This window comes from Pongo abelii, chromosome 1 (genome assembly GCF_028885655.2).
Source record: "Pongo abelii isolate AG06213 chromosome 1, NHGRI_mPonAbe1-v2.0_pri, whole genome shotgun sequence".
Lineage (NCBI taxonomy): Eukaryota > Metazoa > Chordata > Mammalia > Primates > Hominidae > Pongo > Pongo abelii.
Window position 1 is genome coordinate 10,104,535 of NC_071985.2, and position 19,294 is coordinate 10,123,828.

Here is a 19,294-nt window from a genome sequence, read left to right on the forward strand (position 1 = left end):
TTCTCAATAAAGGTGATGCTCTTAGCTTTCATAAGTTATGGGAAATTATGCTTCTTAAAAGTGGGAAGAGAATATATTTAAGCAAATACAAAACACTCTGTTTCTGAAAACTAAAAATTCTCTTTTCTGTAGGTAGATTGGAGAATACAGAAAAATGGAAAAATAACTGGACCTTATAAGAACTTTAACCTGGCTTCATTAACCCCGTGCTTTGACTAATTGAAATAAACCAGTTGCATCTAAGAATTTTGACCTAGTAAAAAATAAAGATAATAACTGTTGAATAGAACAGTTATGACTAGTCAAATTTAAAAATCGCATTGGTCTTTATATAATGTTTGCTTTAATTCATTTAAAATTCCTCACTTTAAATATAAACTCTATGGGGAAAAGTTTGTCATGACCAGAAGCTAAAACCTGGAACTATAAAGCTCAAACATGGGTTACTGCTCTGATAAACACTTCAGTAAAACTTTCCCATAAGCTCTAGCTCAAACAGAATGCAAATACTTTCCACAGTTAAATCCCAGACTTTGACCTAAATGCAATTTGCAGAACTTTCTGAAGCTTGTGTTCTTGAAAGGTGCAGGGGTCAGCTGACACGGGAATCAATCCAACAGAGTCAAGAGAGCTGAAGATAATTATATTAAAACTGTCATGAGGATACACACACACAAAAGCTAGAAACCTTGAAGAGTTTCAAGTCATCAACTGCATAACAGCTGTGGCTATCTCGGGGAGTACTTTTGCTAACTTCTAAGATGAAGTCATAGTCTATTCTTTAAGGAAAGTGCGTTATTTATGTAATGTTTTGAATTTTGTTTTCTGAAATGCTTTTCTATGATGTTGTATTCTAAATCAGAGTATTTAGATGACCATATGTAACACTTAGTCATCCTAACATAGACCACTAAATATACCAGCAACTGAAGTAAATTAATTTGATTTAGTTCAACTGACTTGGTAAAATCAGACTTTCTGACTTAAAACTATTGGTTAAAGGAGGTAGAGCAAGGTCTTAGAAGAAGAACCTGAGGATGATAGGATTAATAAGGAAAACTCCCACATGTCAGGCAGTTTGGATCGGTTTTCCTGAAGTTGGCTTTCTAATGCCTACTATTCTAGAGTTTCTTTGTTGACTTCCAAAATAAAAATAAACTCTTCTAGTTAAAATCAAATTCTAAATAAAGAATGGCAGGGATCCTGGTAGGAAAAATAAAACTATGGCTTTTGGGCGAGATCACTTTATATACCTATTTCTATACCATTATATATCTCTATATGCACTCACATGTATATAAATGTTTAGGTATTTGTGTATATATATGTTATATGTGTGTATATATTTAGGGTTATGTGTGTGTTATAGTGAATGTATATAACATGTTCATTTTAAGACAAAAAGTTTTTTCAAATATTCACGAAGGGTAGACATTATTTCCCATCACAGCACTTTTTTTGCAGTGATTGCAGATGGGTCAGGAATCTTCCTAGTTCTCCTTTAAGGCACGCTGCCTGTTTTGTTTTCTTGTATCTCCTCAAAATGCATTGTGGGAGCACCTGACCTGTAATATTACCTCAGTTAATACTGATGAATGCAGGCTAAAGTTGTTTGTAATTTTTACTTTGAAAAGGACACATTGTAAATAGAAAGCATATGTGTAAAAATGGTGAAAAGATTATATTTATTTTCAGTGTGAAAAGATATCTATTTTCTCCTTTTTTTTTTTTTTTTTTAGATGGAGTTTTGCTCTTGTCGCCCAGGCTGGAGTACGATGGAGTGATCTCGGCTCACTGCAACCTCCACCTCCCGGGTTCAAGAGATGCTCCTGCCTCAGCCTCTCAAGTTGCTGGGAATACAGGCGCCCACCACCATGTCCAGCTAATTTTTTCTGTATTTTTAGTAGAGATGGGGTTTTGCCATGTTGGCCAGTCTGGTCTTGAACTCCTGACCTCAGGTGATCCACCTGCCTCGGCCTCCCAAAGTGCTGGGATTACAGGTGTGGGCCACTGCACCCAGCCCCTGCATTCATTTTTAAAGGAGGCATGTATACTACTAACACTAAGAAGACCACCAGGCAACACACTCAAAGCCTTAGAAGCTTGTTTTTCATAAGAGTTCCTCGGAATCTGGGAACATGGTCTCATCTTAAACAAAACAAAAGTATAGAAAACCAAAATGGTGCAATATATTTATAATTCTGTTTAATTTCCACTTCTTCTTTTCCCTATATACATTTTTAATATTATTTATTTGCAATTAGAAGCTAATGCAACCTGTTTCAATAAGTCAAAATCATATGTAACATATAAAATATAAGATTTACATGTACATACAAATCTTACCCCACAATTTATCAATATGCCTGTATTAAGGTAATTATCCATATTAGCAGTTTTTTTTTGTTTGTTTGTTTGTTTGTTTTTTGAGATGGAGTCTCACTCTGTCGCCCAGGCTGTAGTGCAGTGGCGCAATCTTGGTTCACTGCAACCTCCGCCTCCCGGGTTCAAGTGATTCTCCTGCCTCAGTCTCCTGAGTAGCTGGGACTATAGGCACCCACCACCACACCCGGCTAATTTTTTGTATTTTTAGTAGAGATGGGGTTTCACCGTGTTGGCCAGGATGGTCTCAATCTCTTGACCTCATAATTTGCCTGTCTCGGCCTCCCAAAGTGCTGGGATTACAGGCCTGAACTACTAGGCCCATCCCAGCAGCTTCTTTTGAACCATTCCACACAACACATTTTTCAAATATATACAAATATATTCTTATATATTCTATATATATGCTATTTAATGCTTTCTCAAATGCATAAATGTATAGATAAGATAGACTCATGTGCAAAGATATATAGTTTAATTTCTGTTACAGTAGCTATGCCTTACGATTCTGGTCACTGACTCAAGAAACAAATGAGGTCTTTTTTTTAGGAGGATGGCAAGAACTGTTTACTTATAAATTATGAGACCTGTCTAAAAATGATGTAATGTATCCATCCAAAAATGACAGCACTGCTAATACAAAATATGAATGCAGGCTACAAAGAGAAAATTAATATAGTTGTCTGTTCTACAGTCCCATACCAAGAAAATATACAGCATTGCAGTATAGCATTTCATTTCTGCTGTTTTAAAATCTCTTATGCTAGGCACCTCTCCTGTCTCATGCTTTGGATATGCGAACAGGGATGTGAGGAACCCACTCACACTGTAATCATATGGACAATTTGTGTGTGTGTTGTCGGGGTGTGGGTGTTTAAAAAACACCTGAGGCAATTTTTGAACAAGGGGACAGGAGGAAATAGATAAATGCTCTTTTTTTTTTTTCCTTCCAAACACCTGATCTAAGATACATTTCATGAGGCTTCTTTTTTTCTGATGAGATCAGGCAACCAATCAACTAATTGTTGGTCAGAATCTACTATTGGTAGATGAATTCATAACACATGCTTTTTACTTTTTATCTAAGGGATTATTTACAATTTCTATGTCACCTTTTGCCAATAAAAGTCCTGAAAATATGTTCCTTCTTTTGATAAAACCCTGTATAGTAAAAGGAATGAAAATGAGTTTGAAGAAAGGCTGAATCTTCCCCATGTTATTAGTCCATGTAATACGGAACCCTAGACATAAAATACTAGACATAAAAAAACTAGTTGTAATGAAAAGAAATGTTTTACTAGGCAGCAATGTAAACTGCAATCATTAACCAACTAATAATATACTTAACGACTCCTGTGTGCAACTCCACAAAATCCTGGGCATAACATAGTAATTATGTTTACAGAACAGATAACCTGAAAACCTTCCCACTCTAAAAGATCATGAAATGCTGGATAAAATACAATAACCAACATTTAAATGCATATCCAAACTCACAAAAAAGTATATAATGAAGAAAATTATCTAACACCAGAGAATTAAATGGAACTGCAGGGGCTCACTGGTAAAACACCAGCTACAGAGTGGCATGTACAGTTAGTAAAATTCTAAGAAAAAGCTATTCTAATACGCATATAGTACAAGTGAAATGGTTAATGATTCAGACAATGATTACCAAACCTGGCTGCCTATGTGTATTATCGGTATCAGGATGAAAGTTTATTAAACATGTAGTGCCCACTGGTATTCACCCAAAATGTGCAAGTCAGAATCTTCTGATAACTTGTACTTTTTACTAGTTTCCCAGGTGATTATTATGACTCCAGCTCAAGTGCAGACTGTAGACTATGGGAACTACTGGTTTAGAGAAAGACATATATCATTGAACCTTATTTAAGAAGTTATTAAAAATCTCCTCAGAACGTGAAACAAATTCAGGAAGTTTTTAAGGAATCACCTTTTATAAGTAACCCCCAAATCCAAAGCAGGCATTTTACAGGTAAATTTATCACAATTTCAAAGAACAGAAACATGTTTTGTGAACCATACTATAACAAAGAAAATCATGTAGACTCTTTTACATCCTTTGTATAAGGTTATCGAAATCTTATTACTGCATTTCAGCAATTTGTTATTTAATTCATAGTCAATAAACTACATTAATATAAATATAATGAGTTAAATACAAAAATGAAAATAAACTTGATGATAACAAGAAAGACTTTAAATCAGGGGCATCCTATCTTTCAGCTTCCCTGGACCACATTGGAAGAAGAAGAATTGTCTTGGGCCACACATAAAATAGCACTAACACTAACGATAGTTGATAAGATTGAAAAAAAAACTAAAACAAATCTCATAATGTTTTAAGAAAGTTTATGAATTTGTGTTGGGCCTCATTCAAAACCATCCTGGGACACATGTGGCTGTGGGTTGGACAAACTTGCTTTAAATTTCATAGAAAAATAATAAGAAATGTGTAGGACACTGTAAAGAAAACTATACAAATTTACTGAATGATTAAAAAGAGAAATTAAATAATTGTGGACTCTTAATTGACAAATTATGTAAAAAGTTGACGTGTGAAGAAAATTAGGACAATCTTAGACAATATAAAAATGTAAGAAATGATTGTGTATGTACTGTGTATACGTTACTGTATTAGTCCTTTCTCACATTGCTATAAAGATATACCTGAGCCAGGGTAATTTATAAAGGAAAGAGGCTTAATTGACTCACAGTTCCACATGGCTGGGGAGGCCTTAGTAAACTTACAATCATGGTGGAAGGGGAAGCAAGCAATGCCTTTTTCACAAGGCAACAGGAGAGAGAGGAGTAAGCAGGGGAAATGCCAGACATTTATAAACCCCTCATATCTTGTGAGGACTAACTCACTATCACCAGAACAGCATGGGGAAAACTGCCCCCATGATCCAATCACCTCCTTCCTTCGACATATGGGATTACAGGTCCCTCTCTCAACATGTGGATATTACAGTTCGAGATGAGATTTGGGTGGGGACACATCCAAACCATATCAATTACAATTTTGGAATTATCAACCTATTGTGTTATTGACAAAACTTGACTGTACATTTGAACGGAAAGTTTGAAACAGGATTAAGTCTATCATTTAGAGTACTATACTTTAGAAAATTATGAATAATAAAATAAATTCTCTGCCATATGGCAAAGACAAAATAATAGAGTTTCAATTCTTGTCAATGAAACTTTAGAGCACATGGGGTGACCGTGTAGAATGGGAGTAGGACACTATAAAGAAAATGATACAAATTTACTGAATGATTAAAAAGAGAAATTAAATAATTGGGGACTCTTAATTGACAAATTATGTAAAAAGTTGATGTGTGAAGAAAATTAGGACACTCTTAGACTATATAAAAATGACCATTACTATGGTAATGTGTACTGAAATATTGACTTATAAATATATATATATATTTAAATATTCACATTAACAATGGTTCCTGAACAAAACATCAAATACCTAAATAGATCATTGCCTCAAATCGACCTCCAATATCACACAAAGATTTTATTTTTTCTAATAGTAAGCTGGATCATTCTGTTGCGGTATGTCGGATATCAATAGATTCTACAGGATCATTGCCTTGAGAGGCACTGCCATTTCAAGCATGTGTCCCAAACTAACTTTGTGATTCCCAACTAACTTCCAGCTTAATCTCTTCTTGTCAACTTTCCCACCTTAGTAGATGCCACCCTGATGATCTAGTCACCGATGTCTGGGATGAGTCTGTGATAACTGACTGATCCTTACCTTTTAGATCCACTCTAATATGAAGTACTACCAAACAGCCTCTGATAGACTCATCTTCATTGAGTCTAGAAGTCATCATTTGAAAGAAACACAATAATTATCAGTACCATGAGAAGAGATCAAAATTAAAAACTGCCAGCTCAACTAGGATGCCCCTTAACTTTCAACAGATATCTTAACTTTAAGAATGTTAATATTCACCAAGCTCACAGCCGTCACAGCAGCAAAAGTGAGGATTACTCTCACTTGGTTGGCCAAGAGAGGCTATAGTAGTCTTTGCAGCTATACTCTTACCTTACTGTAATTGATCCACACATAGCAGCCAATCATCTTTAAAAAATGCAAATCTTATGTCTTCCTGTATAAATCTTTCATTGATTTCAAATTCAGAATATGAGTTTTAAAAATAAATTTTCCATGGTCTACAATACTTTGCATGATCCTGCCCCCGACTCTACCCAAAACTAGGTGGCAAGCTGCTTTCATTCATTGACTCTGCCTCAGCTCCTTCGCCTTAACTATGATAGGCTTGCCGTGGTTCTTTTTATCAGAAGTCCAATTTCTCCCACTGCCCTCTAATTCTACTCAGCTTCTCAAATGGCTGCGATGACTGCTGTTAATCTTTAAAGATTAACAGGATTAACCTTCTCTGACCTTCAGACTAAGTAGATTTCCCTCTAACCCTTTTTTGTACTTGTCATAGAACTTCATAGAACTACATAGAATAACAGTTGCAGTTACTAAATCATTTAATCATGTTTATAATAAAACTTTAAACTTTTATTGCATTCTAGCACACATACAAAAAGGACACAAAACATAAATGTAAAGCCCAAAAGATTATCAAAAGCAAACACTCATGGAGCCATAATCGTTAAAAAAGAGAACATTATGCACATGGCAGAAACATCCACCCAACATGCCTTTCTCTACAGTTATCCTTTCCATTGATTTTTAAAGTTACTTTTGTTTCTTTTCTTTTAATACCATAATTTAGGACTGAGTGTTTTAAACTTTTTCGATCATACCATTTTGTTTTGTGTTTATTTTTTATTTTTTTGTGTTTTGTTTTTTATTTTTCCACTTAAAATAGTATTTGTAAAATTCATCTATTCAGTTGTGTGAGTGGTTCTTTCTCACTGCTGTAAAAAATTTATCCAGTCTTTTATTTTTGAATGTTTTCAGTTTTTGTTGATTACCAATTTTGCTGCTATGATGTTCTTATACTCATGTCTTAGCAAATATTTTGACATACTTATTTTGGTAAAAGTAAGAGTGGATTTGCTTTGTCATAAGTATACATCTATTCAAATTTGATAAATCATGATAAATTATTTTTGGGTGTGATCATAATGACTTACATTTACAATATATAGAAATATATGGAAACATACATATGGAAATCTCCATTGTCCCAGAACCTTGCCAATATGTTACATTTTAGTATTCTTCTGGGTATGGAGTCATATCTCATTGCATTTTTTATTTTTCTTTCTCTGATGACTAATTAATTTGATTATATTTTATATTATATTTTATAATGTATATATAATTTTAAATTATATATTATATTTTATTTTATATTATGAAATTGTCCAGGTAGATGTGTTTTTTGAAGTGCTTATACAAGTCTCTTGTCCAATTTTTTTATTGGGATGTATAATATTTTCTTACTGATTTTGAAACTTCATGTTGAATATGAGATATTTCTCAGTTTTATTTACACTGGCTTGCCTATTCGTTATATTAATGTTTTTTAAACAAACATAAGTTTTTAATTGTAATGTACAACACTTACTAATATAAAATTGCATCTGGTGCAGTAAGGGAACCAGCATATTCTTTTTCAAAAATGGTCAAATGATGGCAGTTTCATATCATTCAACCCAGTGGTTTAATTTTCCAATTACTCCCTCTATGGATAGTTTTTTCCATATCTTTTACAAGGTATTTATCTCCCCAAGGTCATTATATTCTTCTGTTATTGTAGAGGAGATTGCTTGTCTTTCTTTCTGTCTATATTTAGTGCTGCAATTTTTCTGAAATTCATTTCCTTGAGGTTTTCACACACACTGCAATGTCACTCCTGCCATAAATCACGTATCCATATATCTGCATTCGTTTCTGGATTTGTTTTTCTGTTCCATTGGCCTATTTGTCTAACATTGCATCAAAACAACAGTCTTTTAAATACTGCCTTTTAAAAGTAACATTCAGGAGATAATGTCTTTCCACCCTGTATTTCTGCAGGAGACTCTTTTCATGTACAATTTAGATTGAGTTCATCAAGTTATTTAAAATAGTTGGGATTTATGATGAATTGCATTTATTTATGTATTTATTATTTTATCTTCTCATGTGACTTTGATTTGTTTGGGCTGACTACAAGATATGAGAAAGTTTTGCAGATAATTTGAGCCCTAGGATGTGTTTATCTTCTCCTTGACCTGATTTAAGTCTGCATTTTAAAGGTATCCATGGATGCTAGAAATCCATTCTTACTTTACTTAATTCAATTATAAGAATAACATTATTTGAGGCCAACTCTGTTATCTTTTAAGCCTGGTATACTTCTGGTTCACCCTTTCTTTATTATAGGGGTCAGCAAACTATGGACTTGTGGGAGAAATGTTGCATGCTCACTGTTGTTGGAAAGAAGCTTCTATTAAAACACAGTGACATCCTTCTATTTAAGTGTTATCAAGGGCTGCTTTTCTGGTACAAAAGTAGAAATGAGTAGTGGCTACAGATATAGTATGGCCTGGAAAAGCTAAAATACTTACTCTCTGACTCTTTATGGAAACTGTTCGCTGACCTCTGTTTCAGAATACAAGTTTTTAACTGAACAACGAGAACACTTGGACACAGGGTGGGGAACATCACACCCCAGGACCTGTCCTGGGGTCGGGGCAGGGGGGAGGGATAGCATTAGGAGAAATATCTAAATGACGAATTAATGGGTGCAGCAAACCAACATGGCCCATGTATACCTATGTAACAAACCTGCACGTTGTGCACATGTACCCTAGAACTTAAAGTATAATAATAAAGAAACAAAAAAATCAAACATTACTAAATTGTATGTCTTAAAATGAGATTCCCCAGTAATCCTATTTCTAAAGAGAACTACAGTTGTGAATGTGGAAAAAAAAAAAAAAAAGAATACAAGATTTTATGGTCTCCAAACAAGGCATGGTGGTTTAATTAGGATTTCCTTCTTTGGCATGATCTGGATTCCAATTTTGCCCTCCAGCCCCAGGAGCCTGCCGCTGCCACTGCTCAGCATCTCAGCCTCTCATTTGCCTCTTCAGGAAATAGCAGATGTCCCTCCTGGAAAACACGTACCAGATGCTAAGCTTAACTATCTGTGTTCCATCTTCTCTTGCTTCATTGCTCATGGTCCTCATCAAATAGCAGCATTCCTATGTGTTCAAACACATTTTAAAAAACATATTTTCTAGTATTTCTCACCATTCTCAGCATAAAGGTTGGTACACATTACATAATCTGCCATTAACACCAGAGAAAATTTTGTGTCTTTTAAAAAAGTGTTGATTTTGCTAGAATATCCACTTCATGAAGTTGTGTCCCTGTTTTTTTTTTTTTTTTTCTAACAATGTATCTCTAGGCTCTAATATGGAGTTTGTATTGTATTAAATAGGTGTGGTGTCATATAAAGCTGTAGAACTCAGGTGCATCTGCGATTTGGATTATTCCTTACATAGAGCATTACTTTCCTAAGTTGACTGATCTTCCATCAGAATACAGAAAAGCTTGATAAATATGATTCATATTATAAAACATTAATAATCCCAAACTGCAACAAAATGATACTTTGTTATGTGAAAAAATGTAAAGTTTAATTTTTTTAGTTTGACACGTGAATATATTAAACTGCTTTTGGTTGTTAAAGGTCAGGAACTTGTTTTAAACTTTAGAAAACTGCCTTTTTTTCTCCTTTTGGGAATAGATCTTTCATATAAATAATAAGTAGGCTTAATGCTTCCCCTCAGAGAGCAGACCCAGATGTCTGTAGAATAGAGCTTTGGTTCCAAATAAGGTTCATTTTTCTGAGGGCCTGTAATTGTAATTCAAGGGCTTTTGAGTTGATTCCCTACTGGAATGTAGAAAGGGTCTTATAAATAGCCTCTTTTAAAAGAGTATAATTTATATGAAGTGGTCATTCATGTTATAGGGTCAATTAACCAATCTTTATGATTGAGAAGAAAAAACACCAAATATATGCTGTCATATTTTCAAGGAAGTTCTCAAGAATGTGGAGATGACTATGACTGTGTGCTAACATGGATTGGTAAGACATGCATATGAGGGAGAATAGTGTAGACAATTCATTGTAAATTTTAGTTTTAAAATCCTCTCTGTGATGGATCTGATCAGAATATCCAACAGTAGTGGAGAAATCATAAACTCATAAAATGAAATTTAGCCTAATTTTTACATATTACTTTACTCCTTAAATTAATGAGACTCTATAAGTAACTATTTTGTTTTAATAGAGAATAGCTGTGTGATGTCTTTCTATCCCTCCTTTTCTTCTCTGATGGAGTATTGGCATATATTGGGAAAGGATCTAACCCCTTTGGACTCATGGCAGTTGAGAGAAGACCAGATTCTAAGATCCCTATAGAGTTCATGGGATCTTCCTGGGGCTCTACGGCAGAGATACTTGATCCACCACTTAACCCTTTGAACATGGAGAAGTAATCAGAACCCTTTTACTACTTGGGATTGATCATACTGGTTCCCTTACTGCAAATGAGATTTAGCCTATGATACAACAGCCCCACCTTCTACAAACATTCTGGGGTGCTACTACCTAACACATCACCTCAGTGTCACCTCACTGGGTAACCTGGAACTTCCAGGCTCCTTGCATCCATGTGCAAGCTTTGGAGACCTGGTGCTCCTGTATTAATTCATTGACCTACTTTCCCTCTGCTGACATTCTCCATCATACTCTTATTGTATGATCAATGGTTTATTTATACATTCTTTGAACTAAAAATTTTGGCCAGGCGTGGTGGCTCAAGCCTGTAATCCCAGAACTGTGGTAGGCCGAGGTGGGCAGATCACGAGGTCAGGAGATCGAGGCCATCCTGGCTAACACGGTGAAACCCCATCTCTACTAAAAATACAAAAAATTAGCCAGGCGTGGTGACGGGGGCCTGTAGTCCCAGCTACTTGGGAGGCTGAGGCAGGAGAATGGTGTGACCCAGGGAGGTGAAGCTTGCAGTGAACCAAGATAGCGCCACTGAAGTCTGGCCTGGGTGAAAGAGCGAGACTCCGTTTCAAAAAAAAAAAAAAAAAAAAAAAATTGAGTGCCTCCTGGATGCAAGGTGGTGCTATATGAAAAAGCTAGAAGCTAGAAGCACCTTAAATGCTAGGTCGGGTATGGTGGCTCATGCCTGTAATCCCAGCACTTTGGGAGGCTGAAGTAGGCAGATCCCTTGAGACCCGGAGTTCGAGACCACCCTGGGTAACAAAGTGAGACGCTGTCTCTACAAAAATAATACAAAAATTAGCCAGGCATGGTGGCATATGCCTGTAGTTCCAGCTACTCGGACAGGTGTGAGGTGGGAGGTTTGCTTAAGCCTGGGAGATCAAGGCTGCAGTGAGCTGTGGCCGTGCCACTGTACTCCAACCTAGGTGACAGAGAGAGACCCTTTCTCAGAAAAACAACAACAAAAAGAAGTACATTAAATGCTAACAGTATTTATCTCTGTGCATAATCTAATTAATTTTGCTTTCAGATTTTTGGATTTTTTAACAATTCTGTGTAATACTTCTGTGTCTTAGTAAGAGAAATACAAACAAAAAAATGAGCAAGATGCTTGCATTGGCCTTTTCATTATTCTATGTTACCTCATATTCTAGAACTTGGTTTCAACTGGAAAGTTTACAGAGGTTACACAATATAAAGTAAGTGAATGAAGTGGGAGGTTGAGACTATTATGAACTGGAAAGCATACACATCATCTACAAGAGAAATTGTGGTTTGGCTACCAAGTTTTGTGGAATTGTGGGGCTAGAATTTCCAGATTTCCAATATTCCAAAGAAGCCAGAAATCTTCTAGGTTTAAAGTATTTGAAGAGTGTTGTTGATGTACGCTTTTAGTAATAACAAGTAAGCATTTATTGTTTGTTTGTTCTTCTTGGTGTTAAATTTTGTGGCACTAACTCCTGAATCAGTATTTTATTCTGTAGATTGCATAATTCCAGGACTAATGAACTTCTCAGTGGTAGTGAGTAGTGTATGAGTCTGATATCTTGCTTTTTAAAAAAATTCTGCCAAAATTATTGAAAATTTTGTTACTTGGCATCATACCCTTGCTTCCCCTGCTAAGGCACCAATTATGTGTTGAAGACCTAGGACATAGCTGTTTATGTTAGGGGTATAGGATGAATATACTTAGCCCCGAACAGTCTTAACAATAATGACCTCCGAGGAAGGTATATCCTTGTTCAAGTATTATTGTGACCAAAAGTAAAAACAGTTACTTCTGTCAGACTCTTTTATTTAAAAGTGCTAATATAATATTTGAGAAAAAAAATTTTCAGTATTAAAGATGCTGATGGTTACTTGTGTATTATTATTTATTTATAAATATATTTAACCTACATATAAGTATATATAAATATATCAACCCTAGGTTGTAAAGTGTAAACATTTTATATCTAATGGGGATCTAAATATTAACTTAAAATTTGTGAGGAAAATTATGATGTCTATGTTAAAATGTAGAGAGGTATGGCTTTGGAATTGAATTTTAGTTTTAAAGCTTTTAGTCACTAGGCACAGAGTTGTGGAGAAGTTTTTGAGCCTCTTGTTTCTTCCCCCTATCTGTAATATAAAGATATTGATCATGTTACCTCAAAGAGTTTTTGAAAGGTTTAAAATAAATAATAAATATCTGGGTGTGGCAGTTGACGCCTATAATCCCAGGACTTGGGTAGGCTGAGGTGGTGAGACAGCTTGAGCTCAGGAATTGAGACCAGCCTGGGCAACATGGCAAAACTCCATTTCTACAAAAAGTACAAAAATTAGCAGAGCTTGGTGGTGTGCACCTGTAGTTCCAGCTACTAAGGAGGCTGAGAAGGGAGGATGGCTTGAGCCCGGGAGGCAGAAGTTGCGGTGAGCGTAGATCATGCCACTGCACTCCAACCTGGGCAACATAGCCAGAAGCTGTCTCAGAAATAAAAATAAATAAATAAATGAATAATAAATGCAAAGTTTATAAGTGCCATGCCTGTGAAGTATTCAGCAAATGTCAAGTTAAAATTATTATCCTTATTAGTAGCTGTGGAATAAAATGTAAAATTTGCATGACAGCTTGAGAAGCAAATGAATAATTCAAAGAAATTTCATGGGTATTTATTCTACCTGTCACTATGGCCATGCCCCACCTTTACCTCTGGACATCACTCTACTGTCATTTTGGCTTGCTGGTGACCCAGGCAATGATTGCCTTTATCATATGTATATCATGTCAAGCATCTTTCTGTGACAGCTAGTTGGGGCGTATATGGGATTCACAGAAAAAAAAAAATCTAGTTTGAATGGCTTGACTAATTCCCACTAGTCTACCTGATTCTGTACCATGTAAGAATTTGAGAAAATTGACTCGCTTCCTGGCAAAGGAAAGTAAGAAATATTAAACTAAAACCCAAAACCAAACAAAAACAAAAACAGTCTGCACCACATGACCTTGTCTTGACTGTCATTTAAACCAAAGCCTGACTATGTGTTGGTGACAAGGTCTTTCAACCTTCCATATAATTAAATAGTTTAAATGGTTTATTATTTCCATAAGGTCTTTTAATTTTATTAAGCTAATTTGCATATTTTTGAGGGCCAGTGGGGCTGGGGAGAGGTTAATTCAAACAGAAGAATGACCAAAGGTACATAGACTGAAATTCAAAGATACTTCCCAAAGTCCCATTCATTAGTTTCATGTATTTACTATTTCTGTTCTCATTAGACAACTAGTTTTGAGTGAGTAATACATCTTTCCCATCTTTCCCATAAATGGTCTGTGTGTTCCCTCTTCTCTCATACTACCCAATGTCTTACATTGCATAAGGCACTGGACTAACAAGAAGATATTGGACTAATGAGTTGTGCAAGGTTTCACTCCTAGCTGAGAGTAAGTGTTCCATTTCTTGCTTTAAACAAATTCATTTTTAAGAATGATCTTTTTTTTCACATAGAAAGGAAGGATCATAAAATAATTCTGTTCATGCTAAAGTCCACAGAAACCAGTGAAGATTTCCACAGATGTCTCAACTCTAGCAGTGATTGTTCTTGTGCCTAGAGACAGAGACAGTTTGGAAAGCAGTTGATGTGCCTTACTGTAGAGTCCACAGGGCTGAGCTCCGGAGCAACTGCAAGCCCCCAAGAAAATTTCATTAGGCAGTCTGTGCGCACTCTTAGGAGGACAGGGTGGCAGTCTGCCATAGCATCTGTGCTCATTTTCCACTGAGTCACTCTGATCTCTCCTAAACTCACCCACTCTTCCCTAAATCCCACTTTTCAAAATATGTGGTATTCATAGGAGCACTCCCTGAGTGAAATAAAAAGGAATCTGAAAACTAAAAATAATAGATAATATGGTATGTTAATTGTCAGCCTACTCAATCTTATTGGGCTGTTCTCCACAGCTTTTAAATATATGTGTGAATATATATATATATTTTTTTTTCTTTCTTTCTTTCCACCATCTGCTCCAGTCCACTGTGAGTATGTCCTGCTGTGCTGCTCCTATAAATCCGCCCATGCCAATTCTCTGACATTCTTTTAGATCCTTTGGCATAGCTCCTTTTTTTCCCTCTCCAACACTCCTCTTCTATTTTGTGGCTTAGCATCACCAGCCTCCTTTCCACACTGCAGAGATGGCCGGTCTTTTCAGGAGGTGCTGCTGGCAAAATCGGATAGCTATGCCAACAAGCTTGTTGTGTTGTTGAAAAATAGTAGGATTATCAGGTAAAAGAAAAAAAAAGAAAAGAAAAACATCAGAGAAGAGTTCAGAATAAAATTACAGACAAAATGAAAGTCAAATTTGAAATTTTACTCGTCATGCAAGACGATAGAAAACCTTAGCTTGCGTCAGCTTCCATGTCTCTCGTCTCATAGGCTCACATAGGTGCCTCTTTGTTTTCTCCATTAGCATCTCTACGCACATATCTATCGTAATATTTACCACACTGACTCATTCTTGGAGGTTTATTTACGTTTCTTTTATTAGAATAAAAGTATCCTATGAGTAGAAGCTCTCCTGTTCCTCATTGATGCCTGGCACATAACACATAATTAATATGTTTTTAAATGAAATAAATAATAGGAGACGTCTTAGTCTGTGCTGCTACAACAGAATACCTGAGATGGAGTAATTTTTAATGATCAGAAATGTATTGGCTCATGTTTCTGGAGGCTGGGAAGTTCGAGACCAAGAGACTGGCATCTTGCCAGGGTCTTCTTGCTGTGTCATCCTTTGGTGGAGATTGGAAGGGCAGAGAGAGCGCAAGAGAGGCAACAGAAAAATGTCAAACTCTCCCTTTTATTACCAGCCTAATTCTGTGATAACAGTGTTAAACCCTTTACTCCATTTTCATGACCTAATCACCTCTCATTAGGCCCCACCTCCTAAGACTATTACTTTGGGGATTCAGTTTCCAACACATCCTTTTTTGAAGGACACATTCAAACCATAGCCAGCAACTATCTAATTCTTGTGTATTATGTGTGTAAGAAGAAAGAAATATGACACAGCTAACTTTATGTCAGATTTAAAAATTTTACTATGATGTAAACAAATTGTTAATAAACTTATGAGGCAAAATGCAAATAATTTTTTCACATTATACATACTAAGCTGTAACAAGAACATAAAAGCTCTGCTACCTGCCCCTTAAACCTTTACTGAGAACTTAACACGTTAAGATGTCTTTTCTTGATACAAAGAAAAGACACAGAAATGACCACAGATTTGATTTCTTGACTCCAAAAACACTTTGATTGAACCAAGGTGTTCACTGTTCTTGATTACTCTCCCATTTGAATTTCTTACACTAAAAATTATCTATATTAGCTTTCAAGCTGTTTCATTTAGCTCAGATAGAGAGAAATGATAGGGTAGGTTTTATACATAATAAATCCCTAACTGATATTTAAATAAGTACAAAACTGACCTATTTTCTTAAAAATAATTATGATTTTTAGTAACATACAAAACCTGAAAAATATTTCAGAAATTGCAAAGGGTATACAAAGAAAACTGAGACTTCTCTCAATCTCAGAAGTCTCTGTTCTCTTTTTAAAGGTGTCTACTCTTTCCCATTTATTGTATTTATTTTAGAAATGTTTATTAAATCATGTATTTACATACAAAGCAATAGTTGTTATCTATTGCTGCACAACAAATTATCAAAAATTGGCAGCTTAAAACATCACACATTCATTATTTCACAGTTCCTATGATTCAAGAATCTAGATACAACTCATCTGTACCTTTTTCTGCAGGGTCACTCACAAGGCTACTGTCAATGTTGGCTAGGACTGGGGCTCATCTCAAGGCTTGACTGGTGAAGGATATGCTTCCAACCTCACATGTTTGTTGGCAGGATTTAATTTCAGTATGAGAACCCCAGTTTCTAGTTAGTAGTTTTCTGGAGGTCACCTTCAGTTCCTTGCCACATAGACCTCCCTGAGAAGACAATAGAGAGAGTCTGAGAGCAAGGCAGAAGTTCAAGTCTTTTGTAAATCTAACCATGAGCACACTATTTCCTCAACTCTGAGGTATTCTATTGGTTAGAAGCAAGTTACTTCATGAGTGAGATTTATATGAATCCATCAACACCAGGAAGAAAGAATATTGGGAGCCATCCCCTAAGCTGCCTAACGAAGTCTGTACTTTGACCCCCAAATATTCATATTCCACACGTAAAACATGTTCCCCCCAATTCCCAAAAGTTCCCAAGAGTACTAAGCTATTTAAAAATTTGCTCTAAGTCTAAAATGTCATCACTAAAATCAGGTTCAGGTATAGAGGTTGTAGTTTGTTAAGCAGACTTCCTGGAGCAGTTCTTCTCTATCTGTGAACCCGTGAAACCAAAGAGACATGTTATCTTCCCCTACCCACCCAATCTACAATGGTAGGTAGGGCTGGGGCGTAGGATAGGAGCTGCAGACATTTCTATTAAAAAATGAGAGGTAAAAAAGTGTTCATAGGCTGGGTGTGGTGGCTCATGCCTGTAATCCTAGCACTTTGGGAAGCTGAGGCGGGCAGATCACCTGAGGTCAGGAATTCAAGACCAGACTGACAAACATGGTGAAACCCTGTCTCTACTAAAAATACAAAATTAGCTGGGTGTGGTGGCGCATGCCTGTAATCCCAGTGACTCAGGAGGCTAAGGCAGGAGAATCTCTTGAACCCAGAAGGTGGAGGTTGCAGTGAGCAGAGATTGTGCCATTGTACTCTAGCCTGGGCAACAGGAGCAAAACTCCATCTCACCCACCCCCACCAAAAAAAGAGTTCATAGTAATTTTGAAATTTCACTAGGCAAAGGTTTGAAATTATTTGTTCCAAGGTCTGGGAATAATTCTGTGTGATCCTTGGCTCTGCCTTCTGTGCTCTTGATTTCTTCCTTAAATTACCCTCTTTTTTTTTTTTCCCCCCATGACAGGTAGAATATGTTGCACTGACATGGGTTTCGCAGTATGCTTTTGACCAGTAAAAATTCAGGGAAGTCCTAGAGTCTCTTTTCATTTTCTATTCTCTTTTCTCATTCAAACTATCCAAACTGGCAGTGTTTTGGTGATACAATTTTCTCAAATATTTCTCAGTCTTCTGTGAAGTTCACTGGGATTCATTCTATCTGATGGAAGTCACACCTACAAATGTATCTAGATAAACCCTTTTCTACCTCGGGCTTCTGCTGAGGTGGCTAGGGACAATGCCCTAACACTTTCTAGAAGGCCCATGATTTTGTTGAAGGGCTTCATTAAGCATACTCTTAACTGTTTTTCCATGACTTTTTGTGACTAAGTACTCTGATCCTTTATCTTTCCAAGGTTTTAACAAAAAGTTTGTCCATTCACATATTCAACTCTATGTTTAGTCCAGGCCTTATCTCTAGAACAGATTTTTCTGACAGTGGTTGAAGGTAATTTCTTAATTTTAGCATCTTTTGCCATATGGAGAATTGAGAACTTTAAAAATCATCAGCCTTAATTTCTTTTTCATTTAACAGTTCAATCCTCGATTTCTCTCCTCTTACATTTTACCATAAGCAGCAAGAAGAAGTAGTGTGGCATCTTCAACACTTTGCTTAGAAATTGCCTTAGCTAAATGACAAGGTTTATGATATAAATGTTCTGTTTTCCACATAACTGGGATGAAAACTTTGCCAAACTTTCTGCCACTTCATAATAAGGGTCCTTGTCCCTCTGGGTTACGGTAACATTCCCCTCACTTTCGAGTCCTCATCAGCAGTATCCTCAAAGTTTACATTTTTACTAACAGCTTAGTCAAGGCAATTGTTGCTTTCTTTATGATTCTCCTTCAAATCTCTCCAGCCTCTTACCACTGCTCAGTTCCAATGCTACTCTCACACTTTTCATAATTGTTATGGAAACATCCTGCTTCCAGGCAGCAAAATATGTATTAGTTAGCCATTACTGCAGCTTAAGACAATGCGTATTGATTATTGTATAGCATCTCCAGACATGGTGTCCAGCCATGGCTTACCTGTGTTCTCTGCTTCTAGGGCTTTCATAAGGCTTCAATCAAGATGTTATCTAGGCCTGGGGTCTCTTCTCAACACTTCACTGCAGTCAAACCCCCTTCTAGGCTTTCATTACCAGCTGTGAGATTGAGGGCTTCAGTTCCTAGCTGGCTGTTAGCCAGAAGCTGCCCCTCAGTTCTTTGTCACGTAGAGCTCTCCAAAGGGACCACCTACTATGCCAAAGCATGAAAAGCAGAGAGGCAATATAATCTGCTAGCAAGATAGAACTTACAATTATATGTAGCCTAATAATGGAAATGACATCCCATCTCATTTGTCATTTTCTATTTGTTAGAAGCAAGTCAAAGATCC